General features: G+C 39.8%; 1 non-coding gene across 1 annotated transcript; it reads right to left on the bottom strand.

The window, feature by feature from the left end:
- Positions 1–2,543: 2,543 nt before the first annotated feature.
- Positions 2,544–2,651, bottom strand: LOC132240343 (U6 spliceosomal RNA). The gene has a single exon (XR_009454266.1). It is a non-coding gene; the product is annotated as a U6 spliceosomal RNA (small nuclear RNA).
- Between the last annotated feature and the right edge of the window lie 14,651 nt (positions 2,652–17,302).

Here is a 17,302-nt window from a genome sequence, read left to right as displayed (position 1 = left end):
GCAAAAACAGTATCAGGCATGAGAACAATCTGGATCCATTCAGTAATTGGCCTGTTCCTAGATTTCCATAGTCATACGACTCTTGGAGGAGGAGTAAGGTGAGGGAATTCCCTTGAGACATTGCCTCTGAGTCAGAAGGGGGCCACAGTGGCTGTGGGGCAGGGCTGGCCATTGCCAGAATTAGAAATAAACCATATCCAGAGGAAAGTTTGCACAGTATTCCTGCAGGGTGAAGATTTGAAAAGTAAATAGAATTTATAGAAATGAAAGATATAGTCATTGAAATAAAAGCAAACTCAATGGGTGGGTTAAATGATGGATTTGATGCATTTGAAAGAGAAATTGTGAACTTAAAAATATACATAAAATTACTTTGTAAGCAATAAGGTGAAAAACAAGAAAGATTAAGAGGCACGAGCATAGGATAAAAATTTCTAACTTATATCGAGTTCAGTTCCAGTAGTAAAGACTAGAAAGAATGCTGAGGAGACAGTGCTAGTATTTAAAATCATAATAGGAGTATATTTTCTCCATGAAAAAATATAGATCCACAATCAATGCATTGCAATCAAGACTAAAAGAAAAATCTATGCCAAGATACACTGTAGTAAAACTGAAAAAGACAGTAATCTTGAATTAGAGAAAAGGCAAGATAATCTGCAATTGAAAGACTGTTAGAAAGAACCACAGAATTCTCAACCACAGCAACAGGAACCAGAAGATAAGAAAAGTTATCTTTAAAGGATTGAGAGATGATAACTATCCACAGGAATTATAACTTAATATATAATGCATTATGTTATACTCATAACTAGAGGCCCAGTGCACAGATTTGTGCACTGAGGGGAGAGGTCCCTCAGCCCAGCCTGTGCCCTCTCCCAGTTTGGGACCCCTCAGGGGATGTCCGCCTGCCGGCTTAGCACTGATCCCCCTGGGGATCGGGCCTAAGCAGGCAGTCAGACATCCCTCTCACAGTCCAGTACCCCTCGCTCCTTACCACCCGCCTACAGCAGAGGCGGGAGAGGCTCCTGCCACCGCTGCTGCACTTGCTAGCCATGAGCCTGGCTGCTGGCCATTATGATTATGATACAATGTAAACACAGCCACTGTGGCCCCCTTCTGATTCAGAGCATTGATCACCAGGGACAGCTCCTGTGTTGAGCATCTGCCCCCTGGTGGTCAGTGCGCATCATAGCAACCGGTTGTTCCACAGTTTGGTTGTTTTGCATATTAGGGTTTTATTATATAGGATAGTGTTGTACAGCATGGTATAGTATAGTATAGTATAGTACAGTATAGTATAGTATACCTACTTTAGCATATTATTTTTGGAATAGTGATTATTCTAAAATGAGCAAAGGTAGGATGGTGGGATAGGGGAGGAGCCCATTCACAGCATATTACAGTATTGAGTTTTTGACTCATGTCTTGGTTCATGAGTTTACATTGTATCATAATGAAAAGCAAACAAAGATAGCAGGGCCTTAACCAAGGACTCTGTTAAAATAAAATATGAAACAAAAGCAATCTTGATTAATTAAGTAATGGAACATAAGAAATAGGTAATGACATGAAAATAAGCACTTAGTACTATTATTCAACTGCTAATAATCTGTAAGATGTCATAAGAGAAAAATAGCCCTTGAGTTTCTGGATGTACCGTGTAAATAGTCCTTCTCCTTGACATCCATTGCTTCTCCTCCCTCAGGGTTGAGTTGAGATGGAAAGCACAGCTACGGAATGATTTCCTGTTCTCATAGACCCTGACTCTCTTTCCCATTACACACAGAAAAACACTTATCACCGAAATAGATACTAATCTGCTTCTGATGGTTACACACAGGCTCAGAGAGAAATAGGGCAGCCCACCCAGCATGGCTCAGTGGTTGAACGTCGACCTATGAACCAGGAGGTCATGGTACATGCTGGAGTTGCAGGCTGGATCCCCAGGCAGGGGGCGTGCAGGAGGCAGTCAATTGATGATTCTCATCATTGATGTTTTTATCTCTCTCTCCTCTCCTTTCCTCTCTGAATTCAATAAAAACATATTTTTTAAAAAAAGAAATAGGGAAAAGTTGAAATTCTGATTAAGTATAGGAGCCATAATATGTAAAATATAGCTTAAGGGCAATAGCTTATGAATTGCCTGGAGGTAAATGGTTTAGGATGACTAAGTTCATGAAAGTTCTCTGATTTAGTAAATTATGGAATGGTATTATTTTAGGGCATGATACATTTTCAATGACCATCTCCATTTAGTTCTACGTCACTTAATATTTTTCCTATATCATCTTGTGTCACCATGGCCCTGTGTAGCAATACAGAGGAAAAGACATGGATTTGGACCAGTCTTGCCAGAATTTTCTGACATCATTGGAATAAGGCTGAAGGTAAATTCAGTCAAGCTTAGAGGACATATTTTTTACCAGAATGTATATTGGCAAACACACATTTCCAATTTGTTTTGCAAAACACCAACCATGTTTTTTAAAGGTAGTTTCATACTCCTTGTTTTCACTATTAGTTTGGTGTGGTTTTGGTTCTTTAATATGGAATACTTCACAAATTTGTGTGTCAGTCAGCCTTGTCCAGCGATCATGCTAATCTCTGTACCATTCCAATTTTCGTATGTGTATTGCCAATGTGAGCACTACTATTAATTTTTAATAAATATCATCAAGGTCCTATTGTGAACTCTTACATTGTCTATACATATCTGTAATGAAAGGTTTTCATATGTGAGAATAAAATATAGCTAGCAGAAGTTCATATTAACAGATTATTGTATTAGAAAATCTTTGGTAAGATTTAGTAAAAGTAAATATGCTCCTGGAAAGTGTGTTATTGATCATTTCAGGAAAGTGCTTTATATTTTTAAAAAGCCTTGAAGTAAATCTGGTACATATATAACAGTCTTCAATGACAGCAGCTGACAGAAGAATGGGGCTGTAATTAAGTTCAGCTCAGTGAAAAGAGAACACTCTTCATTATGTAGCTTCCAGAACTTCTTTTTTCTTATATCATTAAAGATTTTAGCGGAGGAAAAAAATCAATAAATACAGTAATCAGTGCTTGTTTTATATCATTAAAAAAGCACTTTAATAACTACATAGAAATATAATATTTAGGCTAATAAGATATACAGGCACAAAAAAACATAATAAGGCACATTATGCAGTAGGAGTATATTTAGCCTCCAGATTCATTCATGTTGTCACGAATAGCAGGATTTTCTTATTTTTTAGGATGAATAATATTTAATTGTATGCATTTGTCACATTTTTCTTATCAACTCACTTGCCAATGTACATTTAGATTGCTTTCCATGTCTTGGCTATTGTGAACAATGCTTCAATAGATAATGGGAAGGCAGATATCTCTGCAAGATCCTGATATGAATTCAGATATCAATAATACCAAGAAATGGTATTAATAGATCATATGGTAGTTCTACTTTTAAATTTTGAATGGCTTCCCCAAGTTACATAAAAAATGAACCAGGGTTCCCTTTTCTCCATATACTCACCCAAACTTGATGGATTTGTACATTTACTTTATTTTATTTTTAGTAGCCATCCTCACAGGTGTGAGTTGGCTCATGATTTGCATTTCCTTGATGATTAATGATGTTGAATACCTTTTCATACACCTATTGGTCATTTGTATATTTTCTTTTTTAAAAAAATATATATTTTATTGACTTTTTCACAGACTGGAAGAGAGAGGGATAGAGAGTTAGAAACATTGATGAGAGAGAAACATCAATCAGCTGCCTCCTGCACACTCCCCACTGGGGATGTGCCCGCAACCAAGGTACATGCCCTTGACCGAAATCGAACCTGGGACCCCTTGGTCCACAGGCCGACACTCTATCCACTGAGCCAAACCAGTTAGGGCTTGTATGTTTTCTTAGAGAAAAGTCGATTCAGTTCCTTTGCTCATGTACTAATTGGATTATTTGTTTTCTTACTATTGAGTTGTAGGAGGTCCTTAGGTATTTTGTATATTAACCCTTTATCAGACATATAGTTTGTAATATCTTCTCCTGTTCTATAGGTTATCTTTTACTTTGTTTGATTATTTCCTTTGTTGTTCAGAAGCTGATTTTTTAATGTTCTGCATTTTTTTTCATTTCTAACCACTTTATTGAGGCATGATTGACCTACTAAAAGATGTACCTATTTAATGTAAACAACTTGATGACTTTAGATAAAAGTATACAACTATGAAACCATCAAAGCTTTTGTTTATGAAAAATGTACAAGGCTTTCTTTTATGACAAATCTAAAATAGCCAAACTTATTCAAGCAGAGTAGAACAGTGGTTGCCAGGGTCTGGGAGAAGGGGGTCATAGGGAGGTATTAGTCAAAGGCTACCCAATTTTAGTTATACAGACAAAGAGTCCTAGGGGTCTACTGTACACCCCAGTGCCCGTAGTTAATAATATCTAACTGTATACTTCAGCATTTGTTAAGGGGTTAGATGTTATGTTTGGTTTTATGACATACTACTACTAATAATAAAGAGGATTGGAGGAAAACTTTGGAGGCGGTAGATATGTTTATGGCATAGATTGTAGTGATGGCTTCACATGTCTATATTTATCTTCAAATTCATCAAACTTGTATGTTAATTATGTATAGATTTTGTATGTCAATCAACCCTCAATAAAGTGTTTTTAAGAAACAGCCCAGCCAGAGTGCTCCGTGGTTGAGCATCAACCTACAAAACAGGAGGTCACAGTTCAATTCCCAGTCAGGCACATGCCTGGGTTGCAGGCTTGATCCCCAGTAGGGGGCGTGTAGGAGGCAGTTGATCAATGATTCTCTCTCATCATTGCTGTTTCTATCTCTCTCCCCCCCTCTCTTTCCTCTCTGAAATCAATAAAAATATATTTTTTTAAAAGAAAGAGTATATTTCCCAAAAATAAGCATTAGCTTTTTTCTCTGTCTCATACATAAACCCCAAAATCTTAAATATCACTAATTGAGTTATGATCACTTATTTATTATAATAAATTAAATGTTTGAAGGGCACCTTAAATGTTATGCAATATTTTTGGATATGCAGTAAGAGTTTGCAAATGCAGATATTTAAGATAAATGGCATACTGTCATGAAATAGGCATAAGAGACAAAACTGAGGTTGAAACTTGGCTCAACTGCTTCCCAGCTGGTGACTTTGGGCAAGTGTCATCAGGAAATGGAGACAGGAACTACCCTAGAGGTAGGTTTTTAACATGAAATGATAAATGCACATAATGACTTGGGGAAAGATCTGTCATTTAATAAACGCTCAGTAAATGGTCATTATGTCACTAATCTATTTTGAAGGATAAAAGAGAAAGAGAAAATAAATGCAAGTAGGAGCACTGGTGACCTAAATAGTCAGTAAGCTTAATACAAGCCAGGGTTTAGTCTGAGAAAAGTTAATTAAAAGTCATTCATTCCCTTTATCAATTTTGAAAGAAATCGGATATTTTTTTTAGGAGATGGCCTAAAGATGCTTGCTTTAGGCTCACGATGTAAAACAGCCGAACAGATATGATACTAAGAAATGTGGCTTCGGAGAGTGCTAATCCAGGGGCCAAATGGAATTTCCATGGGCGGGGTGATTTTTTGAAACTGACAGCACGCTGTCTACTACCACATTTCCTTATTCATCCCCAAGGAGCATGAAACACCACACTCCTAGCGCCAAGCCTTCCCGATTGGCTGGGTATAACGTTGGGAAGCTTTATAGCTGAACTTGAAAATAAATCTGCATGATTTGGGGCTTTGAAATCAATTTTTGGAATATTAATCTGAGCGAACAACCAGCATTTATCCTGCCACGGGCCCTCTTAACAGCATGCCGCGCAAGTCTTCGGTGAGTGATGGAGACTCCTCTATTGCCTTCTGTCGCGGTACGTTCCACACAAGGCAGCAACTCCTTAATGGATATTTGTTCACCTGTCTCATCTGCCCCAATAAGAAAGCTGACATAAATATACACTCGCGTTGCTCTGAGGATTTATTCACAGAGAAGCGATCTGTCAGGAAGGGCGTTACATCCAGGAGACATTCATATCCTCTCCGTGTGCAGGAGGCCACCAGATGGTCGCTCTCCGCAGCTCTTGTGGGCTGTGAATTGGCACTAATTGAAACATCAGCGCTCACTTCAAGGCTCCTACAGAGAAACCACGTCCCCAGATCTCCAAGTCCTCAAAACCATGAATTTAGACTGTGCTGCACTTAATGCTATTTAACGTTATCATTTTGCAAAAATCAGTCACACTTTTATAGAAAATGTTACCCATGTGGAAGAAAAAAAATCCTTGAAATTTCATCATTAACATTGCACATAAGCTTATTCTGATTCTTAATGGCTCCAAATACCATTTTTTTTCAAGATGGTATAAAACGATTCTATGATCAATTTCACTCTAAGAAGGATATTATTTTGAAATGGTTTGATTTATCTGGAGATATACATAGATTTTTTTAATAATGGGAAATAAAAATAAATTACTATTTGATTATCTCCTGTATCATTTCCATGGCCCTAAGCTAAACAGACAAAAACACATTTAAATGGATACTAGCTACTCAAATAAGTAAAGCCCATCTCGCGAGTTTTTCAGAAAATAGTTTATCTTGGTCAAGTTCCTAATTGTTTACAAAATCCTATATAATAAAAGGCTAATATGCAAATAGACCAAACAGCAGAACAACCAGAACAACCAAACAGTCAGTCGCTATGACGTGCGCTAACCACCAGGGGGCAGAACATGGTGGGTGTCGGCCACTGCAGGATGGTGGAGCAGGAGAGCAAGGCGGGGCACTGGTCACTGTCATCAGGGCGAGCCTCTGGTGGTTACTGAAAATTCTTTGCTCCTACACGCCAAAGTCCCACCCGGCGCTCACACCTGCAGCCGGTGCCAGCCCCACTCGCACCCACTGCCAGCACTGGCCCCACTTGCACCTGTAGCTGGCTCTGGAGCCACCGCTCCCACCCACTGCCGGTGCCCGGCACCAGTCCCAATCGCCCCTGAGGCTTCTCCACTTCCCCCTGCTCCTGAAAGGCGATCAGGGCAGCAGCCACTGTTCGCACCTGCTGATGGCACTGACCCCAATGGCTCCGCGCTGTCAACAGGTGTGAGCAGGGCCGGCACCATCGACATGTGGGAGCAGGGGCAGCGAGGGCAGGACTGTCGGCAGACAGGGGACCAGGGGCTGGGGGCTGCAGTGGGAGGGGCCAGGTAGGGGCGCAGAGGATGGGCCGAGACCCGCCCCTATGCCTACAGCAACCTCGCAGTTCCTTTCAAGGTGCACAAATTCATGCACTGGACCCCTAGTACTGTAATAAAATCTTGATTCAATTTAGCAAATATTGATTGAAAACTCAAATGTGCTAATCATTGTGCCAGGCATGATGAAAGAACAAAAAAGGCTATGAAATAATTTCTAAAAATTTAGAAAATAATTTCTAGAATGTCTCAGCATAGCAGCAGAAGCAAAAAGAATGACTTCAGAAAATTTGTGGTGTTATAATAGAGACACAAAATAACTTTTCTTGGGCCCAGTTGGCATGGCTCAGTGGTTGAGTATCGACCTATGAACCAGGAGGTCATGGTTCAATTCCCAGTCAGGGCATGTGCCTGGATTGCTGGCTCAATTCCCAGTAGGGGGTGTGCAGTAGGCAGCCTATCAATGATTCTCTCTCATCATTGATGTTTCTATCTCTCTCTCCCTTTCCCTTGTTCTCTGAAATCAATAAAATATTTTTTTAAAAAACTTTTCTTGGGAGGAATCAGGAAAAACATTGAGATGTAATGACAAATAAATTGGATTAGAATAATCAGCCGTGGGCAAACTATGGCCTGCAGGCCGGATCCGGCCCGTTTGAAATGAATAAAGCTAAAAAAAAAAAAAAAAAGACCGTACCCTTTTATGTAATGATGTTTACTTTGAATTTATATTAGTTCACACAAACACTCCATCCATGCTTTTGTTCCGGCCCTCCGGTCCAGTTTAAGAACCCATTGTGGCCCTCGAGTCAAAAAGTTTGCCCACCCCTGGAATAGATGAAGGTGGAGCAAGGACATTCCAGACAGGTAGAACAAAGTTATCAGAGAATAAAATATGAAAGTAGGAATTTGACCAATATAAAATATTTTCTGAAAAACTAATGAGATGGGCCATTACTTATTTCAGTAGCTATTATCTGTTGAAGTGTGTTTTTGACTATTTAGCTCATGGCCATAAAAATGATACAGGAGATAATCAAATAGTAATTTATTTTTATTTCCCATCTTAAAAAAAATCTATGTATATTTTCAAAGAAATCAAAACGAAAGAGGCTGAGTGAAATGAACAAAATGAGGCATGGACTCTACTCGGGAAGTTAATTGGTGACTTTACCCAAATATAGTTTATATTGACATGGGATTTTTAAAATGTTTTTAGAAATTAAGGCAGGATAGTAATTTTTCATCTTGAGATAAAGGACTCCTCTTATATCTGGAAGCAAGCTTATTTTTACATTGCACAGCACTTCCTCAGTCTATAAGGGTGAGGTTGAAAGTCAGATTATAAGGAATCGCAGGCTAAATGGTCACCCAGTAGATCAACATAAGAAGTGTTGATGGTATGGTGTTTGAGAAAACATCAATAGAGGTTAGATAGCCTGTAGAAAACGACATAGTTAAGGAAACTCTGTTTTAGATTAATTGGTTGGGTTTTTTAAAAGATTGATTCAACCAATAGATCAACTTTAGCAGGGAAAATCAGAGCATGAGCAATCCTGGGAAGCTAGTGAGAGTAGGAAGGCAGAAGTCGTTAAGAACATAAACGTTGGAGTCCAACAGACCTGTGCTCAAATCCGGACTCTGGTTGTATGACCTCCAGCAAGTTACTGAAACACTTGGAGACTCTGTTCTCATCTATATCAGTAGGTAGCTTCTCTCCCTTGGTGGGCCCTGTAGGTCTCATCGTTATTGCTCCAGAACGTGGACATAGCAATGTCACGGAGGTCACGTAATTCAGACAATCCTTAGCAAGTCACACTCCGCAGGCATTTAAAAAGTGGGATGCCGTTAGAAGCGCCTGTTTAAAATAAGTTGACTGGTTTATGGCAGCAAAGAATCAAAATGTATGTGTCCCAACATGTCTACACTGAAAAAACAAAACAATAACTCAAAGTGCAGGGAATAACCAATTGATTTGTTTGAACAAACTTATTTTTATAAAACTGCAGAGTATTGTTAAACTTTGGAGAAAAAGTCAAAGGTAGAAGCCATTATGTGTGTATCAGTTTTATATCCTGTACAACGTTGTTTCCTTTCGTTTTTACTTGCCTATATGGCACAGTCATTATATTCCTTTTTACATAACACTCGTTGTGAGCTATTTCAATAACAAATATTTTGAAGGCAGTGTGTGTAGGAGAGGAAAGTCTGACTGCCTTGTCTCTCATCCCACTATTACCATTTTCTCTTGTCTATTATGACCTCTCCAGTAATAAGAACCAGTAGACTGCGGCAAATATTAATCCAAGAAACAGATTGCTAAACATTCACAAAAACAGTTTGCACTGACAAATAATCCAAGCAGATTTCATGAGACCATCTATGTATATAATAAAGAGCCAGGGTCCTAACGACCAATTACGACTGAAGACTTGACCGGACCAGAAATCAGTGCTGAGTTGCCGTGGCGACCCAGCACTGACTGCAACCCAGCACTGACTGCCTAAGGCAGGGGTCCTCAAACTTTTTAAACAGGGGACCAGTTCACTGTCCCTCAGACCATTGGAGGGCCGGACTATAGTTTAAAAAAAAACTATGAACAAATTCCTATGCACACTGCACATATCTTATTTTGAAGTAAAAAAAATATACAGGAACAAATACAATATTTGTATTTGCATGTGGCCCGCGGGCTGTAGTTTGAGGATCCCTGGCCCAAGGGGCTGCAGATCAGGCCCAGAGAGAGGCCTGCAGAGAGAGAGGCAGGGTCTGATCCGTAGCCTCTGTGGCAGCCGTTGATCAGAACTTGCCTCCATTTCTCTTCAGGCCTCCACTGGGTCTGCTGATCAGCCCCACCTTTCTGATCAGGCCCTGTTGATAGGCCCAGAGACACTGACTGGCATAGAAACTGACCAATCAGAACCAAATCTGGGTGAATGTAAGGAGCCAATAGCTGCCTAGGAGGTGGAGCTTTTGACACTGACTGGCATAGAAACTGACCAATCAGAACCATATCTGGGTCAACTGTGAAGAGCTCATGGCTGCCTAGGAGGTGGAGCTTTTGACACTGACTGGCATAGAAACTGACCAATCAGAACCAAATTGGCTGGCAGAGGTGGGCAGTTGGGAGTGAAATCAGACCTACAGGGGAGGGCAGTTGGAAGCCAGATCAGGCCAGCAGAGAAGGGCAGTTAGGAGTGACCAGGCAGGCAGAGGCATTTTGGAGCAATCAGGCCAGCAGTGAAGGGCAGTTGGGGGAGAGATCAGGACTGCAGGGGAGGGCAGTTGGGGATGAGATCATGCCAGCAGGGGAGGGCAGTTAGGGGCAATCAGGCAGGCAGGCAGAGAAGTTAGGGGTGATCAGGCAGGCAAGCAGGTGAGTGGTTAGGAGCCAGTGGTCCCAGATTGTAAGAGGGGTGTCCGACTGCCGGTTTAGGCCCGATTGGTGGTTGGACATCCCCCAAGGGGTCCCCAATTGGAGTGGGTACAGGCTGGGCTGAGAGAACCCCCCCTACTCTGTGCACGAATTTCATGCACCGGGCCTCTAGTATAAAATAATTGGGCTAAACTTTAAACAAAAGGTGCAATGTTTCAATTTATTTTTCATATCAAAATATATCAAATGTACAAAAGAATGCATAGCTAGAAATATAAATATTGTAGTTTAAGAAATAAAAATAACATTCATGAGCCTACTACTCACCTTAGGAAAATGAACATTATTATTACCTTTGAATGCCTCTTTATTCCTTTCTTCAGTCATATCTCCCTCAGAAATCACCACTACCGTTGGATTGGAGGCTGATCATTACCTTGTATTTCAGTATATTTTTCCAATTATGTATGTATCTCCAAAAACCAGATAATCTTCTATAGTTATTTTTACCTTTATATAAATAAAATGATATGATCTGTATTTTTAAAACTTGCTTTTTTGCTCAATATTAGAATGTTGAGATTTAATTGTGTATATTCATATTGCTGTGAATTAACTTGTTTTCACTGGTATATAACACACCATTCTGTAAATATACCTCTATTTATTTTTACTTCAGCCAATAATTTGGGGTCATTTCCCAGTGGGTTTCTATTACAAAATGTTATTATAGACATTTCTAGAATATCCCTTGGTACACTCGTGCAAGAGTTTGTCTAGGACTCAGCGGTTCTCAACCTGTGGGTCGCGACTCCTTTGGCGGTTGAATAACCCTTTCACAGGGGTTGCCTGAGACTAGTGATGGCGACCCTTTTGAGCTCGGCGTGTCAGCATTTTGAAAAACCCTAACTTAACTCTGGTGCCATGTCACATATAGAAATATTTTGATCTTTGTAACCATAGTAAAACAAAGATTTATATTTTTGATATTTATTTTATATATTTAAATGCCATTTAACAAAGAAAAATCAACCAAAAAAATGAGTTCGCGTGTCACCTCTGACACGTGTGTCATAGGTTCGCCATCACTGCGTAAGACCATCCTGCATATCAGATGTTTACATTACAATTCATAACAGTAGCAACATTACAGTTATGAAGCAGCAATGAAAATAATTTTATGGTTGGGTCACAACATGAGGAACTGTATTTAAAGGGCCAGAAGGTTGAGAACCACTAGCTAGGTCCTAGCTGCTAGGTAATACTAGTATAGCTAAGATCGCAATTTCTCAAAGTTTTTGTGCACCTTCAGTCTTACCAGATAATACAAAACTCTTTTCCAAATTGCATGTACTGATTTTCACACCTACAAGTGGTAGACAAAAGATCCTATTGATAAATACCCTTTCTAATATTTTATATTTTTGGAACTCTTAATTTTTGCCAAATGGATCTATATTACCAGATTCCTATCTGCTGGAAAAAAAAGGGAGAAAGCAAAATTTTACATGGTCACATAGTTCATAGGTGAATAGGAAATAGCTTTTTATTATTTATGACTTTCACTCGTATTTGGAAGAGACTCTGGTAATGATATGCATTAAAATATAGCCTGTAATTTTTTCTTAGCAACTAAGATTGTAAATAGTCCAGTTCTTTGCTATTTTTGCTAATTAAAAAGGAAGAAGAGCAATGATAGCAAAATAGCAGAAAAATAAACAATGACGTATATATGCTCAGACACATAATCTTCCCATATCTTGGCAATTGCCTATTTATGCACCTCATTTATGCCTAGCCTCCTTTATCCTTTCTGGCATGACAGCTGTTTCTGGAAGCTCAAAGCATAATTCCAATGATAACTTATGTGATATATAAATGGATTTGATCATTTGATAACAGTAAAATTGCATGATGTAATTATTTCAAATTAATAGCATTTATAGACTTGCATATGAGATGATGTGTCATAGTATTAGAGGTAGAGGCTTTGCATTGATTAACTTTTCAACTCTATTTTCAACTGTGAGTAGTAAGTGGAGTTATCAAGATTGCTTAAACTTTATAAATTGAATGTTTTTAGTAGCCCAATTTAATCCTGAGGAGGTAAAAGGTTTAAAACTTTATTGATTACATTGAACCACAGTATATCGGGGTTTTTTCATCTTCACCCGAAGATAAATTTTTATATTTGAGAGATAGGAAGGGAAATGTGAGAGAGAAACATCTATTGCTTACCTCCCATATGTGCCCCAATCAGGAATCAAACCCACAACCTTTTGGTGCACCGGGCGATGCTCCAATCAACTCACCCACCCGGCCAGGGCAGGACCACGGTATGCCTTAGAGAATTGTGGGGCTACCATGTTAGGAGGTTAGAGAAACATTATTAATTTAAATGAAATTTTCCATGTTTATGTCTGCTTTATAGGCCTTTGTTCAGATGTAATATAAAGAACTATTTAAACTTTATTTCTTTTTCTCTTCCTGTGCAATGATTTTGTTTTTATTGATTGATATGAGAGAGAGAGAGAGAGAGAGAGAGAGAGAGAGAGAGAGAGAGAGAGAGAGAATTATTGTTCCACTTATTTATGCATTTATTGGTTGATTCTAGTATGTGCCCTGGCCGGGGATCGAACCTCCAATCTTGATGTATTGGGACCACGCTCTCACCAACTGAACATACGACCAGGGGGGTGCAATGATTTTTAAAGCAATGTTCAGTATTCTTCAAGCACCTCACTGCAATATTTCGCATAAATGCCTGTATTACTTCTATATGACTTCCTTGGTTCTCATTGCTGAAACCAGGACAGAATCTATAAAATCCTTAATCATTAACACCGTCTCCCTGGGATTAAACTCCAACGCAGTCATGAAAATACGAATGCATCTCACGGGGACTCCATGAAGGGCCTGCGCGGTGCCTGACAGCTGGAACCGTGTGACCAGCGTGTGCGCCGGCTGATGGAACTTTTTGCAACCATAGCTTCTGAGTTGGGTGGAGGGCGGGAGACAGCCTGCTTCTGCTCACACGCCAGACCTGGAACGGTTCCCATGGCAGCCCCTCGCACGGCCTGAAAACCTCCCTGCGCTTGAATAATGGAAACGGGGAGATATGAAAATTGCATGCAGCGAGGCTGCCCGGGGCCAGGTAGGGAGGAGGCCATGGCATGGCTGCGCAGCTGGGGCGGGTGCTGCAAGGGAGGCTTTCAAGTGGCAGCAGTTAATTGCCTCGCTTTTAGGGCTGAAGGGAAGGCACCTGAAGAAGCTCAGGGCAGGGCGCAAGTCCCAAGAGGGTGTCACATTTAGAAAGTCGATTTTTTTTTTTTAAAGGATGATTCCAAATTAGAAACGGACTTAAGAAGGGAGATGAGGAACCACTTTCTCCAATAGGCGACCCGGAGAAGGAGAATACTAGCAGGATGCAAGCATCGCTCCCAGCGGCCCCCCAAGCGCAGAGCTCTGTCTGAGGCACTCGCATGGAACAGGACCCCTCACACCCCCCCCCCAAAAAAATAAACCAGGCTGCTGTGTCCCCCGTGACACTGGTCCAGGAGGCGGCCGGGGAGGAAGCAGCACATTCCCCTGCATCTGCGCGCTGACAGGGGCTTCCGGCTGGGGTTGGACATCGCAGGGCCATGGGGACCAGGCTGCATGCAGGCGGGCCTCCAGCTGCAAAGCACAAAGGCGGGGAAAGAGACCCCGCGGGTGGCATTTCTCTAATGAAGGCAGCATCGCTTGGTGCAAGCTGCCTGCGTTTGTCACAAAGGAGAGGAGGTGGCTGTGCATGATGGTAGGTGTCACATTGAAAATAAAAGTTTCAAAAGGAAAAAGGGAGTAAGCTGTGCTATCAATCCGGGCTTTGTGCACCTTCCCCAGGGGCCTGCTTGTACAGGGCTGGTTGGACATGAGCGATGCTGCTCTGTCCTGGTGGGAGAGCAACAAACACAATATCTTACACAGGCAGCCTTCCCTCCTGGGAGGGGCTCATAAAATCGCCAGAAAAGCAGTCTTCTCGGATTCGGTAGAGTAACGGTGCCTTCTGCAAACGTGGAGAGGAATAGGAGCATTGGTGAGGAGCCTGATATGACAAGTGATCACCCTGGCTGAAGGAGAGCACCACAAGGCAGCTAATTGATAGTAATGAATTCATTGCATGGCATTAAAATCTTTAAGAACGACTGGGGTTTGCGCAGAGAATGAAAGCTTATTGTTGAGTGTTAATACATAATTCAAATATATCCATTTAATTGCTCATGCTCCCCCACTCTTTGGACACTTCATTTTGATGAGCTAAATGTGTTTGGAAGACTTTTTTTTTTTTTAGTTTGCTGAAAAAGTCAAAATCTTGTCGAAGCTAGAATGTAAACACAAGCACTAAATCACTTTCTAAATATCTGTCAGCAATTTACAATCCCATGGCCTCGTTGCAAAGTAAAAATCTCTTCATGTTTCATCATTCTCGCCAGGGGAGAGCAGCTTAAAATTATCAAGGCAAATACATCTTTCTCCTCCAGATTCAACGCAATCCTGATTTCTCATTAGAAGGCTTATTTAGAGTAACATGATGTAATATGCTTGCTCATTATGGACAGCTGTGTTTATCAGCCTGCAGACAGATTAAAGGTACAGCTATATTTATTTACAATTTTTAAAGTAAAGCTACTTCAGTCATTTTGTATGTTTATATACACCTTTGCATGAAAAATTCCACCTTAATTATTCTGTATGTGGTCAATTTTCTTTTCTTCTCACCATTCTGATGCTTATTAAAAACAAAACACAGGGTGTTTAGGAAGGAAAGCAGAACACACATTTTATTGTCCTTAAAGTGTTTTTAATGAGTGAATCTACACACATGGACACAGTTAAAAAGGTCATAACACATCTATGCACAATTTACAAAAGTATTTGGGAGATTCACGGAGGAGCATAGTTGAAAGAAATTAAAGATCATCTTTAAACGACTCTCCAATCCCCGGACAAAACTGTACTTAAATCAGACCAGAGGGGAATTTTGACGGAGTTTTTAAGAAGAAACTTACTCACCAGTCTATCATCTAAACACTCTTCCTTATATGCCCATGACATCTAGCATAGTGGAAGGAGCATTTCTTTCCTTATTCTTTTCTTGGTATTGAAGACGAATCTTGAACTACAATTTCAAAATGATAAACTCTCTCAGGCCAGCCTCCTTGCAGAATGGATCAGGGTCCAGTTTCATCATTGTCTCCATCAGTGTTGGCTGCCAGCTCTGTCGCCCATTATACGCGAGCAGAGAACCCATTCAAACAGACTCACATCCCTGGGGCCACTAGGGAATCAGGGAAAGCCCTGATTTGCTTTGACAAGAGTTTATAACACATACCTTCCATCACACAGGGACAAGAACTAGCCAGATATTGCTTTTTGATGGTGACCTTATTTTTAACCCCTAAATCATCTCCAGGGTTCCAGAGTAAATTCCCTAATCTTTCATTATTGTTATTTAACTGTAGACAGCATCAGCCCTGATATAGTAAGACATTGCTAATTTCCTTCATATCTGATATTATTCAAGGCGATGAAAAGAAACTCTGTACCACATTTATTTTTTTATGGCAGTCAAACTCTGACTGTATTTCTTATAAGCAAAGTACTTTTTTTTTGAACAACTATTGCTTGAATACCTGTCATGTGACCATGATTGTTAAAGACATATCAGGGACACAAAAGAAAGAGGAAAAAATAATGCAGTTGCTCACCTCTAGGGATATGCAGTTTATAAATTAATACAAGAAGTTGTCACAATTATATAGATAATATGTATTACATGTATGTATGTATATACATATACATGTGTATATATACATATATGTGCATATATGTATACGTGGATAAACACATTTACATTTTCATATACATTCTGAGGCATATGGCATAAAGAAGTGATCTAATATTCAGACTAGAAATTTCTAGTTGGATAAGAGTCATTAATGGAACAAAAGAAACTTTCAACAAATTATAACAAGTTAATTTAAATTAAAAAGTTAGAAAATGAATCGAGACATCTAAATAATCTCTCCAAACTCCCTTGTTAGCCCTAATTCCTTGACCATTTTGTTTGATTGGTTCAGGTTTTAAGTCATCTATTCCACTAGAGATAGATATCATGTTTGAAAAAAGGAGAGAGCAAATGAATTAAAAAGAACTTGCTTTATTGATACATTAACTAACAACAAAAACTATAAGTGCAACTCTTTTCTTTCTCATTTTTTAATCCATTGTTAGACAAAATAAAAACTTTTTAAAGAATTTTAAAACTAATGAAAGAATTCTGTCCATTTTTATTGATGAGTAATCATAAAGCAATTCATTTTATGACTGCACAGGGTTTTTGGATGTAAGATAAGCAATTTATCCAATCAAAAGCCCTAAATATTAGATGAATGCTTACATTTTAATAACACACAGGCACATATTGTCAAATCAATTCTAAATTTAGAAAATCTCAGATAAACTTGCTAGTTGCAGGGTTAGAGACCATCCATGCTAAATGGTGTAATCATTGCTGAATTAGTTCACCAGGGTGCACGCACCGGCAAGCCACAGGTGACTTCTTCCTAACATGAAGAACTGAGGTTTAAAAGTCACTTGCACACACGCTACCGTAAGAACAGGAAGGCTTGCAACAGGCTTGCACCAGCTCACAATGC

This window comes from Myotis daubentonii, chromosome 8 (assembly GCF_963259705.1).
Source record: "Myotis daubentonii chromosome 8, mMyoDau2.1, whole genome shotgun sequence".
NCBI classification, from domain to species: Eukaryota; Metazoa; Chordata; class Mammalia; order Chiroptera; family Vespertilionidae; genus Myotis; species Myotis daubentonii.
Note: the sequence above shows the minus strand (reverse complement) of the source record. Positions and strands in the feature narration are given on the sequence as shown.